Here is a 15216-nt window from a genome sequence, read left to right on the forward strand (position 1 = left end):
TATCATATGCTTGATTAAAACTTTAACGTACTATGATTTCCTACTGTCTATCGTACAGTAAAGTCTTTGATCAGACCCTCGGTGAGCAGCATCCATCTCTTCTGCCGACTACTTTGTGCATGGTGTTAAGATGTCAGACTACGCTCCCCCTGCTCCTCCATATATTTACTAGCATTCTTTTGAATAAGGGTCCTAGGTGAAAATGTTTTACACACGGCACACTGGGAAGCGTCTTGAATCGCTAACATAATTCTCGAAAAAAAATTGAAGGTAAGTATGGCATATCAAACGTTGTTAAATTATATATGTATGTTATTATTATCATTGTATGTTTGTTATTGTTATTCAATATCTTGTCATTCATATTCTAAAATTTGCTATTGTTATTTTTATTGTATGTTCGATATTCTTATGGTAAAAATCATTATTGTTATTCAAAAGTTCGTTATTGTTATTGTATCTTTGATATTGTTATTCAATGTCGTGTCATTCATTGAATAACAATAACAAACATGCAATAATGATAACATACATATATAATTTAGCAACGTTTGACATGCCATAGATATGTGTAACCAATGGTAACTGTACTTCGCGCTGACACTAACATTATTCCGGCCCGCCCACTTAGATCAATCGGGAGAGCACACATCTACGGATCTCGGGGTCATGAGTCGATCCCTTAACGAGGCGTATGGTCTCTGTGACGATTTGATAAAAGACACTGTGTCAAACGGTAAATGATATAAGCACTTGCTGGAGTTTGCTTCCACTGAAAATGTGTAACTGAAACGGGACGCTGATTTTAATCATTTTAGAATTTTAGAATGATTTATTTATACAAAAACAAAGGCTAACAAATAGCTTGATTTTATGCAATTGAACGGCTAATACTGAAATATGTATGTTCTGTCGCTGAAAGCTGCATGGTCGCTCCTGAGTGGTCATTGATATCCTTACTGTTTGGTGACCTGAAAGTCGAAGTAAATAATTTGCTGCAGAACGGATAGCTTAAATATGTATCGGGGATGGTAACAATGTATTTTAAACAATGAAACTGTGATAATAATTACCCATTGCATCCTTGGAGAAAATTTATGGAGAATGGATTATTATTTTTCCGTTTTCCTTGCTTCTGTTCGTCTGCATGTGTCTAAGATCAGACATATTCAGTTGACTTTGTCACAAACTACAAACAATACATTTGAGCCGTGCCATGAGAAAACCAACATAGTGGGTGTGCGACCAGCATGGATCAAGACCAGCCTGCGCATCCGCGCAGTCTGGTCAGGATCCATGCTGTTCGCTAACAGTTTCTCCAATTCCAATAGGCTTAAAAGCGAACAGCATGGAGCCTGACCAGACTGCGCGGATGCGCAGGCTGGTCTGGATCCATGCTGGTCGCAAACCCACTATGTTGGTTTTCTCATGGCACGGCTCATTTGATTATTTTAAATGCAATAAACACTTTACAAAAGATATTGAGGCTTGAATGTTATAACGTTACTTGAAGAGTTCTGTGGAAGATTAGTCTTGTGGGAGATTATTTAGTCATTCTTCTGTAGTGTATTGAATTTTAAGTTTTATGCCTCTAAAGATGGGCATATCCACAGGCACGAGTATCGGACCTGGGACAAAATATATGACCAGACTGAGTCAAAAATGAAAAATATGTAGTGAAATATGATACCCCTTCAAAAGATACATATGTCTACAGTAGACATATGTATCTTTTGAAGGGGCCTCATATTTAACTGTATATTTTTAATTTTCGACACATTTAGGATGAAAACAAGGATTTTTTTATCAATCTGGTCATATTTTTTGTCCCAGGTCCGATACTCGTGCCTGTGGGCATATCATAGACTAGCATGCACTTCCAGCTTTGTAACAGGTATTGCTGAAAATGATTTAATAATACAGTAGGAAATCATTTATAAATCATCACGAAGAATATGCTGCATTTTAATTGTTTGCCTAAAACTAAAATACAGATAAAACAGTATGGCATTATACCTGATATAACAAATTTCAGAATGACAAAAATACTCTATAAAAATGCATAAATCGTAGTTAAATAAATTACAGTACAAATGTAATAATGTTTAAACTAGCGACTTGTCCTTTTTTAACAGTTTATCAGAGTTTACACTATTAATATAATTATTTGAACAGAACAGAACAGAATTTTATTGATTTAAGCATGCAAGCATATCATTATTACATCAATATGACATTCAAAATAATATCTACAAATTAAACCATACATAAATCAAATATACGTGTGAAATATACAATCTCATTCAAACATAACATTAAATGATACATTGCGAGAGTGATCATCCAGAAGTGTGTACTTATAAAATAAAACATACTATATGCGTTCTTATGTAATCAAATTATGAGTTCTGAGTTTCAGGGGCTTCCGTGGCCAATTAGTTACGGTCGCTGACTTCAAATCACTTGCCCCTCATCGATGTGGGTTCGAGCCTCACTCGGGGCGTTGAATTCTTCATGTGAGGAAGGTCTACCCACGGATGGGGTACGGAGGCTCCACCATCAAAGCTGGAAAGTCGCCATATGACCTATAATTGTGTCGGTACGACGTTACAAAATAAAAAATTCTGAGTTTCAAACTTTTAATACAATAGAGTGCCAGTTTATTCAACATACGTTTGTTTTCTGAATTTAGTAAAGATACAGATTTGTAAATACTACGCCGAGTCGTATAAAACCTTGGAATATATATATAATCTAAGAATACGATGGGCATTTTAACATAAATTGAAACTCATCTTCCAAACATTAAAGTTTCATAAAGAACATATTCGTTGATTATGTTTTATATATCTATGGCGTCCAGTTTCAATATTTAAGTTATAAAATTTTCATCTTATTTTTGCTACAATATTTCTTAACTCTATGACTTGTATAATATTCAGCACGAGATATACTAGTAGCGATATGTCTATAAAGTAACAATGAAGAACATGCTTCCGCTCCAACGTGTCATTCTGTTTGATATATATCTCTAAGTCGAGTATTAAACAAAGGTATATTAACTGAAGCTAGGAATAACCACGCATTTGGAAATACTTCGTACCTTTGACGACCAATAATTTGTAATATCATTGTCGTTGATTATTTCCATTCAATATTTATCTACAATAGTTCTAATGATACAAATATTTTTTGCAAACACGTAAATAAAGCCACTAGTTTGATGATTAACATAATTATGGTGGAAGCCTACCCAGTTCCGCATATAAAGACAATGTGTTATAGTCGTGTTTTTTTTTTTACAATCAATTTAATTCAATTCAAACAGTTCATTTTCATCCCATCATATCTACAACACAATAAAACATAACTAAATCTTATAAAAGTATACAAGGCATTCTCAACAGAATTATAAGAGACGGGTAAGCATTATCTTACTTTAATGTATAAACTTAACTTTTATTTACATGCAGGTCATTGCTAAAAAGTTAGCACATGCTGTAAATCCATCCATCTTTAAACATGCACCTGGAATAGGGTATTTATACAACGAGATCCTAAAGGCATACCTTGGTTTGGCTTTTACATATTTGTGTAACAAGATTACCGTCTGTGGGTGCCAAAGCTAATATATAACAGCTTGAAACACAGCAGTATGCAAGAAAACTCTTCTTGACACCAAGAGCCACAATTCTGACGAAATACAAGCCAGAGTTATTTCAAAGAGTGGTCATTGTGACAACAACTGAACCAAGAAATTCAAATTTCCCAAGTACAAAAATGGTTCATAGTTCTGACAAAGTGCAAGTGAGAGTTATGGTTGTTAACCTACTGCATCACATTCAATAACTATTTAGTAAATGCCATCTATGTATTCTGCCTTTACCCTGCTAAATTTCAAAAATGGACTGGTCTATCATTCAATTTAGGCAGTACCATTTATTACTTGAAGGGACGTTCACTGAAAAGTTACTGACTGAATAGCGAACAGTGCAGATCATGATCAGCCTGCAAGGAAGTGCAGACTTATCTTGGTCTGCACTGGTCACAAAGGCAGAATCACTTGCCGACAGCAGGCTAAAGGTTAAAATCCTTAATTTTCACAACCATTGCTTAACACAAATAAAACATATAAATGAAACAAGTTAAACATTATATTTACGCATATATTTATTTCTAGAACATTGTAACACTACATAGAAAATTCATAGCATATAGACCTTTTCCTAAGTAATTGAAAGTCTACCCCTTTTTCTAAAGACAATAGTTTTTGAGGTTAAGAAATAACTAGAACAAGATCGGAGAGGTTATCTCCCCTCGTAATATACACTTATTTTAACATTGCAAATGATAGATAATAACTTCCCATCAATATCAGATTTTATCAGTTTGTATCTTAAACAGTACCTTTATTTGTTATATTTTTTAATCATATGCTTTCTTGTAATTTACAGAGCAGCACATTAAATGAGATTTACTAAGTAAAATTTATCTTTCATAAGGATTTGATATGAATATACTACCGAGCGCTGGTCAGAATCCCACTTTTTAAGCCACAGTACAAATCTTAGCAAAATAGCTAATTAGAGTTATGCCACTATAATTATTTGGATCACTTGAATCACCCTCTTTGTATGTATAACAAGTCTTTTCGACCAGCCAGGCGGAAATTCCCCTTTCTCTAAAATATATAGAGAATATTTATTAGGTTACTGTCGTATAAATTTGAATTTATTAGGTAAGACAAAAGAATTACATAAAAGTCGAGGCCTGAATAAAGTCATTTAGTTGAAATTACCTACCAACTAGATATGTGTCTGCCTTAAACAATAGTTTGAAAATTAATACGCCATTAATGTAAAGAGGTTGGAGACCAACTGGATTGAGAGATAGTCTTAATATTGTCTCCTGTTTCCCAAAGACAAATAGTTATGTCATTCCATTGAAAGACCAGTTGGAGCTAACTTAAGTGTTGAAAATCCACGAAATCTTTATTTAAACAGTCGTTTCATTTCGGTTGTATTATTTATTCATTTAAATGACTTGTTATGTCAAACATACTTCACAAGAAACATCTTTTCAAAAAAGTTCGCTCTTATATAATAAGAATTTTGAAAATTTGTTTAAAAAAATATCATTCTCTGTCTTTGAAACGAATTTGCGCATTCCAAAATAAGTGTTTTAACAATCATTATATTGACTTTCATTTATTTTAATTTGAGCCTTTTAATCGAAAGAAACCGTGTATTCCGAACGAGAGATAATGCTTGGTTCAAAAGAATGTCTCTCAATCATGGTGAAGTCCGTATCCTATTTGGTAGTTTGAATTGAAATATCTCTTAAAATCCCTAACATAATAAAATAGAAGAAGAAAAACTAACACTTACCTTATGTTTTGTACCCAACTTCCATGTACTCTGAACATAATTTAGACATTATATTTTACCGCCAGGTAAAGACAAGCGTTTCCTTGATGATCTGATTTAATAAAATTCTTTTCCAGATACAATATTCAAAAGCTAAGATGTCGAAGTCATTTAGCTCTACGAAAAGGGAATCTAACTTTGCAGCTATACTTTGAACATTGTAATGGATAAAAGTACGGTGTAAAAGAGATGGATATGCTCCGCGAAGGTCGATAGTGAGGATGATGACGACATGGAATCATTCGACTCAGGTCCTTGGTTTAGTTGTGCATCGCCTGATAAAAGTATAAGTGAATGTATATTCCAAATTTGAACGGATGTATATAAACAGTATTGCAATAGAGCCAAAGAGCAAGAATGAAAAATATGTTTTTAATCTGGGTATCTGGGACGGTTCAGTTGAACTTTGATGTTGTGTAATGTTGTGTAAGAGATAGAAAGCTCCGAGCAAATGGCAAATAAATATCACTGCAAGAATAAAACAAAAATCATCTCAGAAATAGAAGGCAGACAAATATGGGACGCCGTGGCTGTCTTATATGGACATTTTTCATGTTATTCATTCGTTTTAAGAATATATAAGTTCACTCGCTCATTATATAGCCTAAATTGAAAAAATGCAATGTATGGAACCGCTTCGTCTTTATATGGAACCAACTTTTCATTATATGAAAGCAAAACATTATTATATAGTTTCGATTTCCCTTTATATGCATTGGCTGTCTTATATGGACATTTTTCATGATATCCATTCGTTTTAAGATATATAGGTTCATTCGCTCATTATATAAATTGGAAATGTAATATATGGAACCGTTTCGTCTTTATATGGAACCATTTTTTCATTATATGATATCAAAACGTTATTATATGAATTCGATTTTTCTTTATATGCATTCAAAAATGTAATACATTTTTGTATATGGAACCATTCTGTGATTACTTCCCAGTATGTTTTACAAGATCACTAAAAACCAAAATGAAACACATAAAACCATAACTTATAGAGCGTTTAAAAAAGTTGATGAAGTAAATTTTAGAAATGAAATCTCTCTGTTGCGCCATTTGATACGACTGAAACAGTGAATGACCCCAACCTGTCTTTACAATTATTCTATAATATTATTAATGGTGTTCTTTCAAAACATGTGCCTTTAAAAACAAAAAGAGTTAAGCGTGGTACTCGGCCAACATGTTTTAAAGAAGAAATAAAACATGTGATTTTTCAAAGACACCACTGCATAAGAATAAAGAATTTGAAAAGTATAAAATTCTGCGTAATAAGGTTTCATCAATGATTAAGAAAGTAAAAAGGATATTTACAATCAGGCTGTAAAAGAAAACAAAAGCACAAGCTATCTTTGGAAAAATATTAGAAATATCTGAAACTATTACCAGCTAAGTTGATGAGTATTGGTCGCATTACAGAGGGACAGACTAATATATTAAATATACTAAATGCACATTCCACCAATATATAAAATATTATTAAGAAAACGGCTTTTGTAGAATCAGATTTCTCAAACCTTAAGGACTTCATTGATAGTAAACTTAATACCCATACAAATTTTGTTATTGAACCTATAAAACCTTCCGAAGTTGAAAAATATATTGATAAATTAGATGCGCATAAATCGACAAGTTATTACCAAGCGTACACAGGCCTACCACCATGGCCTTGCAAAAAAAAGGAGGTCCCTACACAAAAAGTAGGAATAAACAGGAGGTTTGCGGACAAAAGAAAGTAGGAAAAGTAGGAGATTATTAACATAAAATTTCACCCAATATTCACTATCAAACCGAGGAACTATTTTCCGCGTAACCACTTCCTTATTGTCAACCAAGGGCAAATAATTGTGATCTTGTACCGTTCGGTAGGATTATAGGTACCTTGATATGAGACAGTGTATTGCAGGAGGCACCAAATGGCTCCAGAAAGTGCCAGCAACACATCAAGATATCTATTAAAAAGGCTGTTTACTTTTTTCCTTTTTTATGTCAAGCAAAAATGTAGGAGAAGTAGGAGGTTTTCATCAAAAAGTAGGAAAAGTAGGAGGCATTTAAAAAAAGTAGGAAAATATAGGAAAAAGTAGGAACGACGGAAGGCCTGTGTACTTGGCCTTCTTATTTCTATATAGAAAAGCTGACCGCTATCGATTATTGGCCGGAGGAATATTCTTCCGTATGCCTATCCATATTTTATGGACCAGTACATATGTATTCTTAGCTCTATATATCATCCAAAAGACACTTCTGTCAAATTCAAGTATAAACTCAGAGATGAGTCCAAATTCAAGAGAATAAATTGCGGCGTAGACCCTGCATATTATCGTGCGCCTGCGCCCCGCCATTTCAACTTCTTATTTTTTGTTTTGGTTGGGTTTCGGACCAATAAGAAATGGCATGAATCAGCCACCATAATAAATAGCTAACTTCCATACAAAAAGATAAGATACTATATTCTTCGTTTTTTTTTCTTTCATCTGAAAATGCACAAACTTTTCGAAGCATATAATGTTGAATATGGCCGTCATTGTCTCAAATTAGCTCTAGGTTTTCATGATTCTTAAAAGGGTGTCAAATTCATATGCAAGTGGCAATACAGGTGAGCCAAGGAAAACCTAGAAAAGGTGGTATACTTGCCAGCAATGCTTTCTGAGTTTTTCAGCAAACATTGATATTCAAGTGCACAAAGTTTTCGAACGAGATCAATTTACTGGTTACAACACACTAAATAGCTGTTTTTCTTTATTCTGTATAAAATTAACATATTTCCAATGGCCCGGCAACACACATCAGGACCCATTTTAAATGTCTGTAACTTACATTTTCTTGAAGAATATTGTCAGTGCTGAATAATGATGTTCCTTGGGTGGTCCTCTACCAAAGTTGTTCAAACGGTTCCGTTTGGTTGCACGTAGGGGCTGCCAGAGCTAAAAATAGAAAAAAACTTTAAATGACATCTTCTCCTAAACCGATGGTCCGATTTTGAAAGAATTTCACACAAATGGTCCTTATGTCACCCTCTACCAAGATTGTTCAAATTATACCGATTCGTCAAAAAAACATGGCCGCTAGAGGACGTGGTCACTTTTCCCTATATGTATATTCGGTTTGCCATATTCGAATATATTCGAATATTCGGTTTGTTTTTATGGAAGCTTTAAATTCTTATTAAGTGATTGGCATATACACAACGTATTCATTTGTTTAAAGCGTGGATCATCGTACGTAATAAGGCCAAAAAATGTCTGTTTCGGGTAACCCGATCCAACCTAGCAAATCCCGCCGATCCTAGCGTTTTATTTCACGATTCTATCAGTATGATCATGAACAGATTTAACTAATTCAGTGTTTTAGCTTCAAAATGATACAAAAAATCAAAACGATTATAATTTAGACCGTCGCAATTTTATCTGAAAATAGCAGGTCGTCCTATTTAAACACGTGACGCGCTGTTGTATTACCGCCGCCATTTTGAAAATTTTCAATCGGCGTGTAAAAATCGTCGTGTAAAAAGCAAGTAAGACAGACTTAAACCTCCTTCAACATGAACTTATGCATCAATCATATGGTATTGCTTGATTTTATTATAAAGTACTTCAAAATTTAATTCGAATACGGCCGATGGCGGATGAAAACCGATTCTGCGGATGGTCTGAAACGTCGTACAAAATATTGTGAAAAGATCGACAATATCTACAAGTTGGTATTGTTTTCAAAAAAAAAAATCTACAACTTGTTACATAAAACAGGCGCCAATAAAAATGAACAAAAGATAAAAAGAGATCACATTTACGCCTAATACAAACTGTTAATCCGTAGCGATGACCCCAGGTAATTATGCATTGCAATTTTCTTGTTAATTGGACATCTTTTGACATGCATCTGACACATTGACGCCTGTTGCAAACTGTTAATCCGTAACGATGGCCCCTGCCAATTATGCATTGCTATTTTCTTGTTAATTGGACATCTTTTGATTCGCGATAAACAAACATGACATGGTTTTAATCTGTAGAATTAGCATGCTCATATTGCCCAAAATCAATGATACTTATTTTGAAAAAAAAAATACAATAATTTACGAATATTCGAATTTGATTTTCATATTCGAATATTCGATCGATTTTCGAATATTCGAATATTCGTTCCCATCCCTAATATAGTGGAAACTTTAAAAATCTTTATTGTATGAAACTGCTTGCCCGAATTTAGAATAATTTTACACAAATGGTCCTTGTGTGACCCTCTACCAAGATTGCTCAAATTATTTTATGGCCGCCAGAGGGTGTAGTCACTTTCCATATATATGTATGACGGAGAGGTCAGTGGTTTGCACACTGGCCTTCCAATCCTGAGGTCGGGGGTTCGATCCCCGCAGCTACTCGGTAATTTTCAGAAACGCTTTTCAGTGTTTCCCACCCAACTAGAGGTGTACTGGTCAGGAACCCAGGCAATCCTTGCGTGTATCAGTGCTATACATTGGGCACGTTAAAGAACCAGGCTGTCTATTCGCAACGAGCTAGGCTAAGATAGCCGGACAAGCCTGTATCTGATTTCTGATCTCTCTGTCGTGGGGGCTTTGTCTCACTCTGACCCTCTGGTCAGATCGCTCTGTGTCTGTACTAGTAGAGGATGAATTATGCGCCCTGTGTGGCTGCATTTGAACTATGTAAAGTGCCTTTGAACGTGAAATTGATCATGAAAAGGGCGCTATATAAATCTGGTATAATAATAATAATGATAATAACAAAAATCAAAAGAAAAGTGGGGTTCATATTTGATGCAAGAAAAATATTTTTTAGTCAAACACGCTGAAAATCAGCTAAAATATGAGACCCCAAATTGTAGCGGTGGTGTATGATCTAAGTTTCCATGACATATTTTGTTATGTTATTATCTATTTATGAAAATGCTACCTACATGTCAAGCATAGATCTGTTATGTGATTTAAGCAAAGAAATTGCAAAGAAAATCAGGAAAATATCTCTACAGAGCCAAAAAACAACAACAACAAAAAAAAAAAAAAAAAAAAAAACAAAACAAAAAAACAAAACTGGGGACTATTTGAATCCGCCATTATGCGACTACCTTTCTTTCGCGCTATTTTTCTATTTAATATGTCTGTATGCCTAAGAAATAAAGGCTTATCATGGAACCTTAGCCCTAGGTGTATGCTTCTTTTCTATATAGTACATTTCTCCTTAAAAAGGCATATACTTCTTAAAAAATTATTCAAGAAAAGAAAAAAAAACGAATATATATTTTGGTACAGTTCAACATGTGGACAGTAAATCACCGACATGAGTATCGTACCTGGGGCGAAAAAAATATATGACCAGACTGATAAAAACTCCTGTTTTCATCCTCAATATGTCCAAAATGAAAAATTGAATTGGGCTCATATTTCACTATGTATTTTTCATTTTGGACACAGTTAGGATGAAAACAAGGTGTAATAGGAGCGGAAAAACTCGAACCTGCGACCTTCTGCTTGCAAGTCAGATGCTCTACTATTTGAGCTAATCGGACAATCGATATCATAGACTAATTACATACATTATATACACACTGCTACATTTCTCTCTCCTTTTTTTCAAAGACGAACTCAGATTCTTTTGACTAACACAGCCGCTCTAGGACTCCAAGGCTAGTCACCACACTCACGGCACCAATGTAATAGGAGCGGGAAAATGTGCAGCCCGATACTGGACTGGAACCTGCGACCTTCTGCTTGCTCTACCAACTGAGCTAATCGGACAATCGATATCATAGACCAACTATATAACACATTATATACACACTGCTACATTTCTCTCTCCTTTTTTTTCAAAGACAAACTCAGATTCTTTTGACTAACCCAGCCATTGCTTCATCCTAGCTCTAGGATTCCAAGGCTAGTCACCACACTCACGGCACCAATGTAATAGAAGCGTCAGAATGTGCCACCCGATACAGGACTCGAATTTGCGATCTTCTGCTTGTAAATCAGATGCTCTACCAACTGAGCTAATCGGACAATCGATATCATAGACTAATTATATACATTAAATACACACTGCTACAAAGGTTTTTTAAACTTTTTGTTTCTTCTCAAGGGAAGGAACATTTAAGTGGCAGGGGCCAGTTTCGCATTTGGCCGGTACGTTTTTTAAATAAAATAGACAGATCAGCACTTTAAAGGCATTTATATTCATCTGGTTATTTATGATGTTTATAGAACTGAGGATTCCTGCGTACGAGTAGTTATTGTGTAAAGTAAATATACTTGAATCGATTTTCCTAGCTCCGTGTAGACGGCCGGGTCTAAAGTCTTACCTGAGGTAACGGAATTCAGACGAAATGGAAACGGTCATTCATCCATCCAGATTCAGCTCAAAATAGCGGAAAAGGTAAACGGTTATGAGACACTTTTCTTCCCACCATTATTATCGTCTGGCCACATGCTTTAAAAATATGCATGTGTTTTAGGTCAGTCATTTGCAGATAATATGGTACAGGTCGCGCAATTTGTGCATTTTGGGTCATTTTTGCCTCAAAATTTAGTGTCCTGAAACCTGCGTTTTACTCGTTTTTATCACAGAAGCAACAGAATCGGTAGACAGAAAATGTCACACAATGAAGTGCTAAGTCTATGCAATACATTCGCTCAATACTTGCCTTGAATTTATCAAAATTGGATTTTTCATGGTTTTTTTTCGCACTGGTATCAGCGCAGATTTGTGGAATTCTCAAATTAACTGTATCTTGCCCCCATAATGGTGAACATGTCACACTTGACTGAGCAAGTAATAGATACAAGGGTATCATCAAAGGCATCCGAATTCCAGTAGGGCGCCGTCATCTTGGACTCATGCATATTCGTTACAAATAGCTTCTTTGACAATGTTTATTTACGCATCTTTAAGTCAATCTTTAGTGAAATACGTAATAGTTATAGTATGTGTGAGAGTGTGTTACCAGGATATATCAGAGCTAGGGGTACATCGAGGGTATTTTTCTCTGCACATATCGTCGAGGCCGGTAGGCCGAGACAGATATGTGAAGAGAAAAATAACGAGATGTATCCGTAGCTCTGATATATCCTGGTAACACACGAGCACTACATATTATAACTGTTTTATCGCATAGTTTATCATTAAAATTTATATATCATTTTCATTTAAATTTGTTTATTATTATTTTTACTATTTTGATTCCCTTTCTGCGCCTCGCTGACTGAAACACTAAAACTTCTGTTTTAGAAAATGTGTTCCCCAGATAAAAGTACCCAACAAATTTCTGCATTGGTTTTAAATCTTTGCATTTCATTGGCCAGATATATTGTAAAACTTGTTGTTTTGTTTGTAAAAAAAAATCAAAGAAAAAGAAACATTTGAGAAATCTCAGAATTTCATATATTTCATGTATTTCTGAATTTGGCAATAACTATCAAGTTTTTGAAATATTCTAGTTTATTTATTCTTTTACTTTATAAATGTAGGTGTTTGTGACAATTCTTTCTCTGTGAACTGTAAATTGGAGCTAAAATCATCTTTTCTTTGAAAGGAAAAAATTATACTCCCTTGACAGGGCCTCAATAGAGAAAAAGTGTTCCGATATATATCGGAACAGTTTTACTGTGCTGATATATATCGGAACACTTTTTTTCTTATGAAACTCCATAGAGATTTCCGTGTTGATATATATCGCAACAGTTTTGTAAGATATCAGCACAGTTTTGTAGTAATAATGTGTGTTACTATGTATAACATGCTGCAAAGATCAAAGGAAAATTGCCGCACTATGCGATAAAACTACGTACAGTAGGATTACTAGGTCATACGTGTTTACACGTTTTCAAACCAAATTTTCTCTACTTGCAAAATGACCTTTCTACTTTTTGATTATGTTTTGTTTTAGCTTGAGCTCACGTTTTTCTTATACAAGACAAATTAAAAAATAGAACCCTGAGTTAAGGTTACAAAACGCAATCTTTAATGTTTACAAACATGATGTTTACGAAAACGAACTGTAATAACAGACTTACAAGAAACAATAATATAGTTTGAATCATATAACTCCTAAATCTAACATGTCATAATGTAGATTAGAGATTAATTAAATGAATATGCATCATCTAAAAATAGACTCCCGCCCAAAATTATCGTCTGCTATTATTATTCTTGGATGTAATTCTTTGCTTTCAAAGGATCTTTTACAGATTTTATTTCATATCAACTATATTATTTTGACGTTAAGTATTACCATCAAAATATACTGTACTTATAAAGTAATTCGAGATTTTTTCGCTTGTCTGTTAACGTTATTTGCACGCTACGCGCCGTCATTTTAATTACTTCGCTTGTTTTTATCTAGAATTGTATAATGCATTTGTTTTTACTTTATTGAGCTATAAAATGTTTCGAACTTTGTAATTTAATGCCTTTTGATAAGTTGTTTTGTAAGATTCAAGCTGTGAACTTTTTGTACGCATTTTTTCAAACCCATTGGAGTGTTGGTTCCCTACTTATATATAAGCCCCTGTTCTTCTAGCTTAATTTTACAGAGGTTCCATAAACGGCCGCGACAGGATTGGTGTGGCTTCGACGGTGCGTTCCCGGTTCTTGATTGGCATGGCTCCGATCACCAGAGTGGCTTACCTTCTCCTATTCCTGCTATATTGTCTACGCTAGGAACGCGTGTCCGGTCCGGCCCGAGTGCTTGCCTTTCCAACCAGACTGTTAATCCGGACTTGAGTACGTTTAGGTCTCATTGGCCGCTGTACTTACAGTCGCATTTTGGCTACTAAATTCATGCTCTTTGGACGAAACTCTCTGGGAATTGCAGAGAGGTAATCAATACCCCTACATTCGAACCAAAACACAACTTAAGAACATGATTATGGGCATTTTCGCGGTCTATACTCTACGTGGCATTTATATGCTTCATTGTGTCTGAAAGGGCGGATGGACCGTAATTAAACTTAAATAGACAGACAGACAGACAGACAGCTTAATTTTACGGTCCCAGACGGCCATATATCCCGAAATTTTGATAGAATGATGATCTTTATTATTTATTGCCCGTTGATAATATTTAGGTAGAATCGATAATCAAAAGATGAGTGATTATTATTATAAATTAAATAAATGTTTGTATGTGAAATAACTCTAAATACTTTTTAAAAAAAGAGAAGAATGCATGTAAACTAACAAAACACAGTTTTATAATTTTTTATTAAACATCTGTAACAGAACCCTTAAAAAAAAATATTTAATATGCGCTAGAAGGAAACTTTTGGTAAGCTATATCTTGTTTTATCAGTCTGGTATGTTTTCCGTCCCAGTGACTTGTTGATCGAGCGGCTGTCAATCATAACAACTCCACCATTTTAATTCACCGCCCCTTGCTGTATTGTAAGTGCGTCCGCATGTTTTGTTTTTTTTTCTAACTGCAAGGTACGTCTACCCTTTAGGAGGCAAGGATCAGTAAATTTGAAAATTCCACGAATCTGCGTTGATACCACTGTGAAAAAAATCCAATTTTGAGAAATTCCCGTAAAGTATTGAGCAGATGTATTGCATATATTTAGCACTTCATCATGTGACTTTTCCAGCCAGCCGATTCCGTTGTTTCTATGATAAAAACGAGTAAAACTCTAGTTTCAGGACACTAAATTTTGAGGCAAAAATGGCCCAAAATGCACACCTTGCTCGACCTGTACCGCATTATCTACAAATGACTGGCCTAACATATGCATATCTTTAAAGCTGTGACCAGACGAAAATAATGGTGTCACTTTGCT

Source organism: Mercenaria mercenaria, chromosome 7, assembly GCF_021730395.1.
Source record: "Mercenaria mercenaria strain notata chromosome 7, MADL_Memer_1, whole genome shotgun sequence".
Lineage (NCBI taxonomy): Eukaryota > Metazoa > Mollusca > Bivalvia > Venerida > Veneridae > Mercenaria > Mercenaria mercenaria.